This window comes from Colobus angolensis, unplaced genomic scaffold (assembly GCF_000951035.1).
Source record: "Colobus angolensis palliatus isolate OR3802 unplaced genomic scaffold, Cang.pa_1.0 Scaffold125, whole genome shotgun sequence".
Lineage (NCBI taxonomy): Eukaryota > Metazoa > Chordata > Mammalia > Primates > Cercopithecidae > Colobus > Colobus angolensis.
In genome coordinates, this window is record NW_012113697.1 from 3,278,284 (window position 1) to 3,294,080 (window position 15,797).

Genomic DNA, 15,797 nt, shown 5'->3' on the forward strand with positions numbered 1-15,797 from the left:
TTAGAAGAATTATAGATCCCTGAAACACTGCATGGAGAAGAGTCCTTCTCTTCTACCAACTCACATCGTATTCTGATGTGAGAAATCAGCCTTATTCGTGCTTAGCTGTAACTCTTTGTTATAGAACTGCTGCCCTATCCTAAGTAAAAGACACTGTTATTCTCTGTCTTTCTGGGGCCTTTTTCTTTGGCGCTACAGAATGTAATTTTTACTTAACAGGAGTAGCTAGTTTTGAGACCTTAGGTTGTGCTTCGGTGGCAAGAGGTATGGTAGCTGAGGCTAGGTAAAGCATTTTACATAATCCAGCCCAGCTTCCCAGAGCTCTAGATAAATATTTTGGGCCAGAGGACCAGCTAAAAATAGTTACTTTGTTTTTCCTTGCCACTGTTCCCTATTCTTTTTTTCCCCTTAAAAGATAGAACCCCTGAGATGAAGCAAATTCAATTATTTAAAGGCCTTTTGGACTAGATGCCATCTTAATGTAGTATCCCCTTAGAGCAATCTACTGTTGTTATTATTTTAACAACAAATATGTAAAGAAGTAGAAAAGCAACAGTCAGATGCTTTAGACAGATACACTCAAAGAAGTTTAAATTAAGACACCTTATAGTTAGATACAACTGAATCTCCTCACTGATACTAGAAAGAAATTCTATGCTAGACACTGGAGTATGTACAATGAATAACATGATTTGGTTTCTTCTTCGTAGGAGTCAGGTGTAAGGATTAGGGGGAAAAAAAGAAAACAACATCGCATAAAATAGAAAATAATTAAAATAAGTGTAATAGATTATAAGGAGTTTTGAGAACCATTAAAGCAATCAGATACAGACAGGAGTTTATAAAAAGCGTTGCACTGGTTGTCTAAGAATGGATACACAGTAGTTTCAGTAGTTAAAAGGGGCACAAGCCCCTATGTCAAAGTATTGGACGATGAGATTTTTCAGTCCCTTTAAGGCAGTGGTCCTGTGATTCTTTCCTTCTTTGGGGTGCCCCAGTCAAAATGTAGTAATCAGCACTGCATAGACTACTTTTTGTTCATCCCCAGGGTAAAAATGGAAATGAATCATGGATTAGATTTATAGCCACTGAATTTATTGAGCAAGGCCCAAGTTCTTGTTCTAAGTTAAGATCCCTCCTCACCTAAATAAGAGTAAAATGGAAATAATCGCCTTGAGATTCAAATTGGGAGTGAGTTGGAGTTGGTTACCTGTCTACTGGTTCTACAAAGAGTGAAAATAACTTCATATCAGACCAAAGTCAAGATAACTCATCCAATGATGCTTATAGAATCTGTTAGTGTTGCTGAATCTTTTCCCTAACATTATCTTCAATTCTTGGTGGTGGTGGTGATGATGATGACGATGATAAGTCAATGATGATGAAGGCAGCATAATAAAAATAACTACTCTTTATTGAGCTATTACTATTGCTACAGCATTGTTTCCCGAATTTCCCTGAAAACAAGAATTTCTTAACTGTGCTTGCTGAATACATAGACTCCCAGGCTGCAACCCAAATCTACTCTATTACAATTCCTAGTGGATAAATTTGGGAAGGTTGCGGAACAGTATGCCAGGCTGGCTAGGTGCTCAGCACTATTCATTCATTATGATATTTAATTCCCACAACAATTTTATGAGGTAGATTCTATGATTAATCCTATCATATAGATGAGAAGCCTGAGGGATAGAGAAGTTACGTGACTTGCTTTTGCCAAAAACTTTGGATAGGATTTTCTTCAGACATGTTCACTGGAGTTCTAGGCCCGATGCTGAATTCCAACAGAAGCCCTTATGGGCTTAGCTGGCTTCCAGCAAAGCTTACATGAAATTTCCAATTTCTTGGTGTTCCTACGCAGGTTAAGACTATTCCAGTATGGAACCTTGTCCCATCCTTCTTGGTTCCTGAAGGATTCGCTCCTGTGCTTCTCCTTTCCTTTCCAGCATTTCAAGGTCCACAGGCTTCTTCCTCTCCACCTTGAGTAATTACTAAGATTTCAGAGAGTTTGCACTTTAGGAAGGAACGTAAGTCTCATAATAAGTGCCACTGAAGAGGTGCAGAGACAGAAAGTGCTGTGAAAATTTGGAAAAGAGAAATAATTCTTACTCTGGAATATTAGAGGTGGCATGGCATGGCATGGCCCAATTCACTTGTGCAAATTCTGAGATATTGGTAGGTTTTCCACTGGCAGAGGTGAGGTGAGCTCACCCAAAAAAAAAAAAAAAAAAAAAAAAAAAAGTTTGCTCCTTTTCTCTACTTTGCAAATTGGGTCTTTGTGACTTAGTCCAAGCAGGGGAAATAAATCTTAGCCCCATGATAGTTTAGCAGTCTAAGTCATCTGTTTCAAAATAGGATGGAATTACAACCAGCTGGTAGTAATTTTCAAATCCTGACCCCTGCAGAAAGGGATGAGAATTCACCAGAAAGTTCATTTCTTCTCCAGGGCACCAAGCTACATTTCCCTCAGAGGGTGACATGGATGCCAAGGGGCTTTTTATTTTTATTTTTAATTTTGTTAGTAACCGCAAGCCACACTGTTCCGGTATTTTGAATACAGCATTTATAAGTTGAAAGTAGAAGAAAGGTACAGAATGTGCCATATTTTCTAGTTCATTGTTCCATGTCCATAAAACAAAAACACTTTTAAAAGGCAAATTTTATATTCTTCAAGGTAGCAGCAATAGTAGTACTGTTCTCTCTGCCATTTATAGTGAAGGGTAAAACTTAAGCTGTTTGGACACTCCATCAGTCTTATTCATCCCTGCAGCAGCAACAGCCCTTTTCATTTCTAATATTTCACAGTTCTTAGCTATGAATAGGTAACCCCGTGCTTTTCACCACTTGTTATAAGCTGAATTGTGTCCATCAAGGAGACTGACAGAAGTTCTAAGGCCCAGTACCTGTGCATGCAACTTTATTTGGAAATAGGGGCTTGGGAGTTCTAACCACGTTAAGGTGACGTCATCACTGTGGGCCCCAAGTGGCTGTGTGAATACGGAGACAACAGGGAGAACGCAGCGTAAAGATGGAGGCAGAGACCCGAGTGAAGCGTCTGCAAGCCAAGGGGCACCAAGGAGTCCTGGTCATCCCCAGAAGCTGGAGGAAGGCATGGATCAAATTCTGTCTCAGAACGAATCAACCCTTCAAACACTGAATGCAGCCTTCTGGCCTCCAGACTGTGAAGCAACAAATTTCTGCTGTTTTAAGCCACCCGGTTAGTGATACTGCCTCATAGCAGGCCTTGAAAATTAATACACCACCTTTATAAAAACTGTTCACAAAGGAACTCTGTGTAACATTACGCATAAAACATAACAAAAACACTTAATATGACAACTGTTATAAATACGAAAAATATTATCACATGAAAGATAGTGGGAGATGTTACAGAGTTCACTGCCAGGTTACTTTGACGGAGAAGGAAAGAGACTGCTCACATTGAAGTTCAGTTCATCTTCGGAAAGGACCTGAGAGATGGTCTAATCCAGGAGTGGGCAAACTAGGGCCTGCAGGCCAAAAGCAGCTGACGGGGCATAATCGTACAGACCCTGAGCTAAGAATAGCTTTTACATTTTTTAAATGTTCTTGAGTGTGGGCCCGTCTCTTTTTTCCTTCCATCCAGAAGTTTCCGGAGCCTTAGAAAATGAAGAAACCACTAGAAGGAAGGATTTTAGATCCCCAAAAGATTGTGTGGCATAGACACCCTAACGCCCTACTCATGCTTTACTGTGATGTGAGAAATACGATTTAATTGTTTAGGCACTGAGATTTCTGTTACACACAGACAAGGGTTTTGTGTTATAATAGTTGCCTAATAGTTACTATTCTACCCTAATAGATGCTGTTATTCTCTAAGCCTAACTCAACCCTAACTCTAATAAAACCGGAAGAATATGCAATGGACAGCCACATGTGGCCTGCAAAGCTGAAAATATTTGCTATTTGGTCTTTACAAAAAAAAAAAAAAAAGTTTGCCAACCCTTTGCCTAGTCCAGTGATTTATAACATTATTATTATTATTCAGCGAGAAATACTTAATTTTGTTTAAAAAAAAAAGAGAAAGAGAGAGGGATAAATAAAACAGAAAAATGCTTTGCTCTTCCTAAGGAAGCAGGGTCTGCAGTCTTGAATTCTCCCACTCAACCATCTTAGTTGCCTGTGACCTAATAGAGCTCTGGGTTCCACTGATAATCGTGATAGTGATATTGGCAACAATCGAGTACACATAGCGTTTCACAACAGAACTAAACATGTCCCAGATACTCTTGAATTTCGTCTTCAAATTAATCATATGAGGGGTGTGCTATTAGCTCCGTCTTTATACATGAAGATACTGGAGCTTAGATTAAATTAGTTGACCTACGTCTGGTAAATGGCGAAGACAGAATTCATATCAATGGCCCTCTGGCTCCTATACCACTAACTATGCCCACTGGGCTCTGTTCTTATGTGGTGTTACCTCCTCATCGAGGGCCCTAAGGTTCAGGGAGGTGAAGGAGTATGTCTGACGTCTCAGGCTAGTTGGTCATTGACTGGGTCTGGTGTTCAGGTCTCCTGACTTCCCATGTGATGCCCTTTCCACTGTCCCATTCGGGCTCATTTGTCCTGGCAGAATGTGGGTGGAGAACATAGACCAAACTGGCTCTGGGACTGGAGGGTAGGCAGGTGCATGGGTGGAGGGCCCACATTCTCATTCTCATGCTCATTGGTTGGATGGGCCAGAGAAAAAGATTTATTTAGCTTGGGACTGGTGGACCATTCTCTTTCCTACAGTTTCCTCTCATTGTCCCTGCTCGCAGAAGTGGTACCTCCCTCAGCAAAACTGCTCAGTGGCCTCACATCTCAGGAGAGGTCCCGTACAATACGTATTCTCTTCTCCAATAACTGCTGGCCATCGTCAACCAGATCCATTTCTCACACTGGCCTAGCCAGCCTTTCTCTCACTTTGCTCCTCATCCCTTTCTTCTGATTCCATCTTGTCCTGTGGGTTACAAGCTTGGATCCATCTTCTGATTCAGACTCTAGATCCTCAAGAATCTGCCTCTCCTTGCTAGCACCTGAGAACTACCTTGACTGAGGTTGGCTGATTGCTTCTTAACTCACTGCTTAGCATCATTATACCCAGATTTTACCCAGAAGGACGCATTTCCAGGAAACTCATCCCAGTCTCATACTTGGCACCAGTAGCTCCCTCTTTCCCTGTGATATGTTTACCTTCTCCTCTGTGGGATGCACTGTATGTGTCAACTGCATCAACACCATTATGGTTGCCGATAGTATTAAGCTAATGGCTTTAGAGGACAGAAGTTTGTACTAGTGGTAAAAACAATGATAGTATAACTAATTCATTGGAAACTGTATACACATATGACCTTATGAGGTAAGTACTATTATCATCTCCATGTGGCAGGTGGGGAAACTGAGGCACAGAAAGGTTAGACAACTTGTCCAAGGACACAGAACCAGGAAACATGGAACCAGACTTGGAACTTTCATATAAAGGTGCAGTCACCTTTGCTGGCTTCCTGCTGTGTATGTCAGGCCTTCCTCTTGGTGCTTCATATAAGTGGTGGGAAATTCTTGGGAGATATTTGCCCATATGTTTTCCATGGTATTTCCTGTGTTTCTCCCCATTAGGCAGCTAGGCCTTCTGTAAAACTTCAGGGAAGGGAAAACCAGTGAAACAAAGATAACAGAGGAGTCATATTTTTAGCTTTTGAGTCTCAAATGGCAGGTTCTGGTCATAAACCAAAGATTTGGAAGATTAAATGAAAAGCTGGGAAACTTTTTCTCCAGACCAGACAAGACTTTTCAAATTTGAGAAGGAGAGCCAGGGAAGCCAAGAAACCCGACATGATGGTTGAGTTCCCAGGAAGGAGTCCTAGCGTGTAGCACCTGCCTGCAGCCTGGCTAACCGGCGGGGCAAAGGTGGAACATGCAGGCAGGGCTGAAGGTGGAAAGCTACATGGATCCGACATCCTTCTCAGGTTTAGATGAGGGCATCCTGCTTTGACTTGAGATTACATCCCCATGATGAAGCCAAATAGGGACTCAAAATAGAAACTAAGTCGAGTTATAAAAATATAAAAAGAAAGTTGCTTTTCTTACACAGCTGAGTTTGGGGGCCCATATGTACCCACACATTCATTATCTCTATTCTGCACACTGACCTGTGGAGTTATTTTTTATCATCCCCATATTACAGCGTTTGATTACAGAGTGGAAAAATTACTTGCCCAGGGGACACAGCCAATAAGTAGAAGAAAAAGTACATTAGGAAAAAAGTGGAAAATAAACAATGAAGGAAAAAGAAAAATAAAAGAAGTAGTGAGAAATAGGTAGAGACTGCAAGGCATAACCTCCGAGTCGCAATTCTCCCGGAAAGAACATTTCTCTTTATTCTCCAAAAAAGTGAACATTTTATCAGGATATACTTACATTTTGTTTGGAGGAATAGTCATTTCCTTGTTCCCTTTTCCCGAAGATCTAGCTTAGAACCAGACGCTGTGAAAATGTAGCCAGCCTCCACAAAAGAGTTATTTCAACTGTGTCGTCGCTGCAAAAAAATTACATGTGAATCAGAGTTCTATCATGGAAATTATGCTTCGGGACAAATATGTTATGAATGATGGCTCATAAAATCATGCCAGTATGTATGCTATCACCGCATTCAATTATTTTAACCTGCTGTGAACTTGCTTGCGATAAATCATGGGAAAACTGAAGCGAACTATCTTAAGCCACTGCACTGTTTCACTCGCTCAAGTCATTCACGGCTCTAAAAATACAATTTATATCATCGGATTCCTGAAATTCTTTCAGTGCTTACATTCTGATTTAAGTGGCATTAAAGCTAGGGCGATTAAGCTGAGAAGTCCAAGGCTACCGACCAGTGTCCCCCCGGGTATTAGCTGTCTATCAGATTGAGAACATTGTTTATCAGACTCCCAGGAAGAAAGCAATTACAACGTGGCCTGTGGGTTGGAAAAAGGCTTGAGATTCTCAACCTGAAAAAGGAAGGATCTTTCAATAACAGCATGTGTGACACTTTTGGTGGGATTCGTCTAGAGTAGGGTGATCATAAAATTTAATAACCATCTTAGAACATTTTGGGAATTGCTGGGGAGACCATTAACATTTATATCAGGTATAAAGTAGGACTGTTTTTTCAAACACACAACACAACTGTTTTTTCAAACACAAACAGACAAGGATTTAATAAGGGACTAATAAGGAAAATGAAGTTGAATCTCCTTCATGTTTAAGGACCACTTCTTAACTCCCTTCTCCATGACCCATCTGGAGAAAAAAGTGGTTTCTTCAGCTGTATTTTCTCCACAGTCCTGACATTATTCTTCATATTCCTCAGGAACATGGGAGCAGCTGATACTGCTTCCACAAGCTACTGCACAGTATTTGTGCACAAGCAAAAAGCGGACTGGGTTAGGTTTGAATGTGTCGCTTTTATAAACACAGGGTTAGGAGACGTGAGACAGGAAGTTATGGAGTTACGGAGTGATTGTGAGAAAACACCTCCCTGAGAAAGAACCAAGGCAGTGTGAATCAAGTATTGTGGACGGTAACTTCTCCAGGCTCAATTTCCTCCACCAGTAAAATTAGGTAGCTAGACTAGACCCGTGTTTTCTATCCAGGCAGCGTATTAGGGTCACCTGGAGAATGTACCAATGTCCTCGCCCACTCCAAGAGATTTTATTTAATTAGGCTGGGATGGGAATCCCCCAGGGACTCTAATGTTCAGCCTGGGCTGAGAACTGCTAGAAGACTGGAATGTTTCTCTACCGACTTTTATTGGGCAGCTTCTGTGATGGTCTGAGCTTTTGGGAGCATTAAAAAGGAAGCTGCAAGAGTGATCCATTACCATTGGCATTGGCTGGTTACAATTGGAATGGTTCTGATGCAGTGTTTACTAGGATACTTTGTGGAGTTTTCTACCCTCTATCCCGTGGCTGGGGACAAACCACTAGTAAATTACATTCCCTCCTGGGAGTACAGAGAATATGGCCTAGGTACGGGAAGAAGCCTAGTAGTCTTAAGCAAGTTTCTACGTAGCTGATGTCCTCAACATTATAATGTGATTAAAAATATATCAAGTTCTTCCTGGGGTTCCAGTTTCATGCCCTGCATTGACCAGGGCCAGATTTCAAAGTGGACATGAATCTTTCCAGGTCAAACGTTTATTCCACCATTGAGGCACTTCTCACATAATGCTTTGAGACACTGCCTGTGACACGGTGACTTGGAAAATGATTATGGATGTAAAAATATGATGAGAAAACCTTCCTCATCAACTGTATTCGAGGTATTTCTGGATTTGATTACCAGCTTTCCGATGCTTGACGATTTGACTGGTATTGGACGCTTTCTCATTTTTCCTGATAGGGACTACTAAGCACGTTATGTTCTTTATCCCAGTTGGCAACTCAACAAAGGCCAGCCATAAAAACCTCCACTTGTGTAATAAACTGTTGTACGATCTACTGCTTATGAACAAGGTCCCTGAAAATGTGCAACCTTTGTGCACGTTAAACACAAAACAGATGGAGGTTTGAAAATAACTTTCTTCTTCACGGGAGGGAAAAGTTAAAGGAGGGAGAGTAAAACTCATGATCAGAGGCCTAACTTCCTGAGCCAGGGGCTGAACTCTCCATCCAGGTTGACAGGGACGGCCGCATTCTTTCAAGGGTACTGCATACCGTCGGGGACCTGGGAGGTAGGGGGCAGAGGACCGTTAGACTTTAGGAAAATGGTGCATACAGTCATGGAGAGTGAAGCCGGCTGAGCTGCCACTTACTAGCTGGATAATCGAGGCAAGTCACTAATTTCTTTGTTGTTTAAGCCTCATGTGTAAAATGGTGATAACCTGGAGCTCTAGACCCCAAGCACCCTGGGGAACGGAGTAGCTGAAAATGTAAATACTCTCCCCGTTACTATTGTTTTCAATTTTCTTTTGTTTATTTGCTGGTTTTACATGTGTAAAAAACCAAATTACATCTCTAAGTCCTGGGACAGAAGAAATGGCGGAGCCAATAATTTGTAAACGATGTAGGTATGCATGCAGATGTGCACAAATTAATATATGTCTATTTATTTTCTTATAGTTTGTCCTGTTTTCACAGAAGGAAATTGAGGTAGTTTATAAGGATACTCATTTATCATATACTCAGAGTTTGGTTATTAAAGGAAACTGAAACTTCATCTCAGAATAATAAAAGCACCACCTTCCATTTGTGGGATGTCCCTGAGAGCAGTAAACATGCTCCCCCTATTGTAAAGCACAGATATTAAAGTCTTTATAAAATGTCTTGACATCTACATGAGGTTTTCTTCAAAAAAGAGAATCGTGTGAAGCGCTGAATATCTTCTTCATTTATTTTATTTTATTTTATTTAATTTTTGAGATAGAGTCTAGCTCTTGTTGCCCAGGCTGGAGTGCAATGGCGCAGTCTTGGCTCACTGCAACCTCTACCTCCCGAGTTCAGGTGATTCTCCTGCCTCAGCCTCCTGAGTAGCTGGGATTACAGGACACGCCATCACGCCCAGCTAATTTTTGTATTTTTAGTAGAGATGGGGTTTCACCATGTTGGCCAGGTTGGTCTTGAACTCCTGAGCTCAGATGATCCGCTCGTCTCGGCCTTCCAAAGTGCTGAGATTACAGGTGTGAGCCCACACACCTGGCCTGAATGAGAAATCTTCTAAAGGAATAAGATGCCACAAGAATGGGGCAGGAAGACTGGACTTTTAATTGGTTTTGTCAGTCAGAATACAGTGAGGGAAACAGAAACAACATCGGGAATTTCGAACAAGCAGGATTTAATACAAGAATGATTCCTCAGGTGTTGGAAGGCTGGAAGTGCAAAAGGAATACTGACGAAGTTTGGTTATTCAGTTTCCTTTAATAACCAAACTCTGTCATCTCCACAAATAAAATTATATACTATTAAGCAGTATATGATAAATGAGTATCCTTATAAACTACCTCAATATCCTTCTCTGAAAACAGGGCAAACTATAAGAAAATAAATAGGCATATATTAATTTGTGCATACATGCATGCATCACTACATCATTTATAAATCATTGGCCCTGTCATTTCTTCTGTCCCAGAAATTAGATATGTAATTTGCTACTACCTCTGGGCTGATGCAACATAAGAAAAAAGATGCAAGTCGTTCAGGCAGTGGTGCTCAGATCTCTGAGGGAGGGTCATAGCCACTGCTGATGGCGGCTCTACAGGACATAGAAGGTTCTGGAAGCTCCAGAAAAGTCCAACGGTTACAGGCACCTGCCTCTATCTGAGCAACACTAAATTAGTAAAGTAGGAGTCCATTCTCTCTCTAGCACCACCTATTGGCAGAACGTAAGAAGTCAGCAGATGAGGGCGTAGGTTGCAGAAGGATGGGTGTGGAGCTGAGAGGCAAGAGGGCATGACTGGTGCACGGGGCCGGGTGTTAGCTGGAGACACTCATGGAATAGGATGGTGGGCAACATCCATGAAAAATAACGGAGACAGATGCAAGAGGAACCTAAGCTCTGTGGCCACATTTTCCCAGAAGTGAGAAAGAAGCAAGCAAGAAACCGATTGAATGCTATTGCAAAACAGACCGCATTGATGCCCAAGGGAAGCTCATTCTCCTCTAACAAACTCTTCCATAATTGTTGAGTGAGTGGATGAGAATTAGCGAAGATAACAGAGCTACTAAGTGGTAGTGATTTTTTCTGCAATCACATATTTACCCAATAGTCCCAGGTGTTTTACTCTGGTCTGCTTAGCTGCCAACCAGAGCACTGCAGCAAGTGACTGGACTTTATATGCATATAACACTTTTTTTTAAACAAAGTCTATTAATTTATTTAATCCTCCTGCATGGCTACTCATCCATAAAAATATGATGCATTCAAAAATATGTCTACTTCCCTGGTGTGTGTGAAAGGGAAACAAGCCAGACTAAAAAAAAAGCTGCATATTGTATGATTTCATTCATATGATGTTCTGGAAAAGGCAAAGCTATAGAATGGAAAACACTATATCAGTAATTGTCAGGGCTTGGGGAAGGAGGAGTAGTTGGTTACAAAGAGGTTGCAGAAGGGAATTTTTAGGGTGATAGAACCATTGTGTGTGGCAGAGTAGGAGAGGATTAATGACTCTTTGCACTTGTCAAGACCCATGAAACTTTATAGCACAAAATGTGAATTTCAATGTATGCAAAGTAAAAAAAAAAAAGCCACAGGATGTTAGGGGACCCTAGAATAGAATATAGAATGTGATAAAAGAATCTGTATTACAATATATGACACAACCTCACTGCAGGATATGGGTGGGGGACAGGGAGGACTGAACTAAGTAACTTCGGAAAACAGCATTTTGACTGAAAACTGGAAGGCTAAACACAAAAGCAGCTGTATCTATACAATGTACTGTAGTTGGTAATGTTGTTTCTTGTGGGATTACTGGTTAACAGTTCCAGAACTGTGTTCCATGCATAGCAGGATTTGACAAGTAAATAAGGAAGTGGATGGTAGAGGACAGTAGCCAGTTTTCTTGCTATTCAAGAGGAGAGTTATAGAAAAGCAAAGGTAGGAAGCTAGGATGAAGTAATTTGTCCTGGATGAGGATCAGCATGAAGTCAGGTTTAGTGCTCTCTCTCTCTCTCTATATATATATAATGAATGCATGTAGAACTTCTTATGGTACATGTGTATACACAGGCAGGTCTGTCCACTGGGAGAGCCTAGAAACAGTAACACCTGTGTAACAATAAGCCTACCAAGTGCCCTGATCTCAGTTACCGTTCTCCAATCAAGAAACCAGGGCTCCTCGGGGAGATGGCTGGTTCCAGGACTGATGCAAGAAGCATACAAAAATGAGCCTGGATTATCTTGTAGGGTGAGAAAGTAAGAAAATGCTCAAAAATCAAACTGATGGGGGACATGCATGTCAGAGAGACTTATGAGCCAACCTGAAAGAGCTCCCAATGACTGAAGCTGGAACGAGCTGAGCAACAAAATAAATAATGTAGCATTTTATTATAACCCCAAATGCAAAATAAAAATCTGTAAGTCTGTACTGATCTAAATATGTAAGTAAATAAATAAAGACAAATCTTCCCTTACAGAAGAATAACAATTTATTTATTTATTTATTTATTTATTTATTTATTTATTTATTTATTTTTGAGACAGAGTTTTGCTCTTGTTGCCCAGGCTGGAGTGTAATGGCGCAATCTCAGCTCACCACAACCTCCGCCTCCTGAGTTCAAGTGATTCTCCTGCCTCAGCCTCCTGAGTAGCTGGGATTACAGGCATGTGCCACCATGCCGGGCTAATTTTGTATTTTTAGTAGAGATGGGGTTTCTCCATGTTGGTCAGGCTGGTCTCAAACTCCCAACCTCAGGTGATCCACCTGCCTCAGCCTCCCAAAGGGCTGGGATTACAGGTGTGAGCCACCGTGCCCGGCTGACAAATGATTGATGTAAATATTGCTTTCTCCGGGAGGTGACAGGCTTCCAAAGAGTAGCATATGAATAGGGATGAAGAATGTGACTCCACAGTGGAGAGACGCGACAAACACTGCCTCATCCAGAGGCTGAATGCTAACGTCGTTAGTTGGTAGCATGAATTTCTGATACGATATGATGGGAAAGGCACTTCCCCTCTATGGCAGCCTTCCCCAAAGTCCATAATCCCAGTCTAACTGTGAGAAAATTGAGGAAAATTTTACAACATACCTGACCAGGACTCATCAAAACTGTCAATGACATGTTTTTAAAAAATGGAAAGATTGAGAAATTGTCAGAGATAAGAGGAGAGAGGAGAGACACAATGACAAAATGTCATGTGGTATCCTGGAGCAGAAAAAAAGACATTAGTGGGAAAAAAAATAGTGAAATCAGAATAAAGTGTAGAGTTTAGTTCTCAGTAATGTACCTGTGTTGCTTTCTTGATTGTTGCAAATACACCATGATAATGCAGGACATTAGCAATAAGGGAAATTGGATGAGGGGTATACGAGAACATTTGAGACTTTTCTATAAATTTAAAACTATTCAGAATTTTTTAAATGTACTAAAATACCATTGATATGGTTTGGATATGTATCTTCTTCAAGTCTCATTTTGAAACATAATCTGGTTTTTTTTGTTTTTGTTTTTGTTTTTTTGAGACGGAGTCTGGCTCTGTCACCCAGACTGGAGTGCAGTGGTGTGATCTCGGCTCACTGCAAACTCTGCCTCCCGGGTTCATGCCTTTCTCCTGGCTCAGCCTCCCGAGTAGCTGGGACTACAGGCGCTTGCCACCACGCCCGGCTAATTTTTTGTATTTTTTTTTAGTAGAGATGGGGTTTCACCGTGTTAGCCAGGATGGTCTCGATCTACCGACCTCATGATCCACCTGTCTTGGCCTCCCAAAGTGCTGGGATTACAGGCGTGAGCCACTGCACCTGGCTGAAACATAATACTTAATGTTGGAGGTGGAGCCTGGTGAGAGATGTTTGGGTCATGGGGGCAGGTCCCTCACGAGTGACTTGGTGTCCTCCCTATGGTAATGAGCGTGCTCTTGCTGTGAGTTCACGAGAGATATGATTGTTTGAAAGTGTATCACTTCATCTCTCTCGTTCTCAATCTCCATATGACACACTAGCTCCCCATCACCTTCTGTCATGATTGGAAGCTTCTTGAGGCATCACCAAGAGCAGATGCTGGTACAGCCTGTGCAGCCTGCAGAAACAATAGCCAATGAAACATCTTTTCTTCACAAATTACCCAGCCTCGGGTATTTTTTAATAGCAATGCAAAAATGGCCTCATACAACCAATTACAAAACATCCCCAAATATCAAATACCTAGAGATAAAATGAACAAAGATACGTTAGATTGCTATCTAAAAAAAAAAAGTTATTGCTGAGACATTACATTTAACCTAAACAACAAAAACGATATGCTGTGTTCATGGATTGCAAACTCAATATTATTAACATAACAATTGCCCCAAACCTAATTGATATGAACCTAGCAGAGTTCTTTTTTGTAGAAATTGACAAGACAATTTTGAAATTTATATGGGCATGCCAAAGGGGCCTAAAACAACTGTGGAAAAAACAAAACAAAAACAAAAAACAAAAAAAAAAAACCACAGTTGGAGCACTTATTCCACCTAACTTCAAGACTTTTTTTTTTTTTTGCTCTTGTTGTCCAGGCTGGAGTGCAGAGGCACGATCTCAGCTCACTGCAACCTCTGCCTCTGGGGTTCAAGTGATTCTCCTGCCTCAGCCTCCCGAGTAGCTGGAATTACAGGTGCCCACCACCATGCCCGGCTAATTTTTTGTATTTTTAGTAGGGACGGGGTTTCATCATGTTGGCCAGGCTGGTCTCGAACTCCTGACATCAGGTGATCCACCTGCCTCAGCCTCCCAAAGTGCTGCGATTACAGGCGTGAGCCACCACGCCTGGCCAAAACTTAATGACTATAATGAGAACTGTGTTGTATTAACAACAAAAATGGACAAGTTATCATTGGCACAGAATAGAGAGCCCACAGATAGACCCAATTACATACAAATGATTTTTGAAAAATTGCAAAAGCAATTCAATGGAAAGGAAAACCTCTGCAACAAATGATATTGGAACAACTGGAATCTAATATGGTAGAAAGAAGTTCAATCTCTATCTCACAACAGGTCACAAATTAATTTGACATAGACCACAGGCTACATGTAAAAACTGGAACTATAAAACTTCTAGAAGAAATCATAAGGCAAAAAAATCTTCTCACCTTAGAGATACAAAGATTTCTTAGAGAAGACACACAAAAAAACAGTTATCATTAACAATATGATAGATGGAAGTTCATCAAAATTTAAAACTTTGTCATCAAAAAACCATCAAGAAAATTAATGGGCAAATCACAGACTGGAAGAAAATATTCACAACACATATATCTTGTGAAGGGCACGTATCCACAATATATGAAAACTTTTATAACTCAATAATAGAAGAAAAATGACCTAATAAAAATAAGCAAAGATTTGAAGAGATACTGCATGAAAGAAGACAGGAGAATGGACAAAAACATGTAAGAAAGTTTCCGTCATCAGCATCAGTGATTTGGGAGATGCAAATTAAAACCACAAAAAGGTTTTACTGCACACCATTAGAGTGGTTAAAATGAAAATAATTGGGCTGAGCATGGTGGCTCCTGCCTGCAATCCCAGCACTTTTGGAGGCTAAGGTGGGAGGATTGCTTGAGGGCAAGAGTTTGAGACCAGCCTGGCCAATACAGCAAGACCCTGTCTCCACAAAAACCTTTTTTTGAAGTTAGCCAGGTGTGGTTGCGGTGGTGTGACCTATAGCACTAACTCTGTGGGAAGATGGTTTGAGACCAGGAATTCTAGACTGCAGTAAGATATAATTGCACTACTGTTCTCCAACCTGGGTGACAGAGCAAGACCCTGTCACTAAAAAAAAAAAAAAAAAAGACCAAAAAAGAAAAAGAAAATGATGATTGATCACGTCAGATCAAATACTGGAGCAGATTCAAAGTAACGGAGACTCTCATGCATTACTGGTAGGCAAGTAAAATTGTGCAATCACTTTGAAAATTGTTTGGAAGTTTCTTAAAAGCATACCTTTATCCTATGACCTAGAATTCTACTTCTAGGTATTTATCAAAAGAAATGAAAACGTGTGTTCCCAAAAAGACTTGTACAAGGATATTCATAGCATATTCTTAATAATCCCAAACTGAAATACTCATCAGCATCAACTGAAGAACAGATACAT

General features: G+C 40.9%; 1 long non-coding RNA gene across 2 annotated transcripts in view; it reads right to left on the reverse strand.

Annotated features, from left to right (window-relative positions):
- LOC105505413 overlaps positions 1 to 6,551 on the reverse strand; it is an 87,714-nt gene extending 81,163 nt beyond the window's left edge. For both annotated transcript variants that reach the window (XR_001000740.1, XR_001000741.1), the window contains exon 1: positions 6,442 to 6,551. This is a non-coding gene — a long non-coding RNA (uncharacterized LOC105505413). The remainder of the gene's footprint in view (positions 1 to 6,441) is intronic.
- Between the last annotated feature and the right edge of the window lie 9,246 nt (positions 6,552 to 15,797).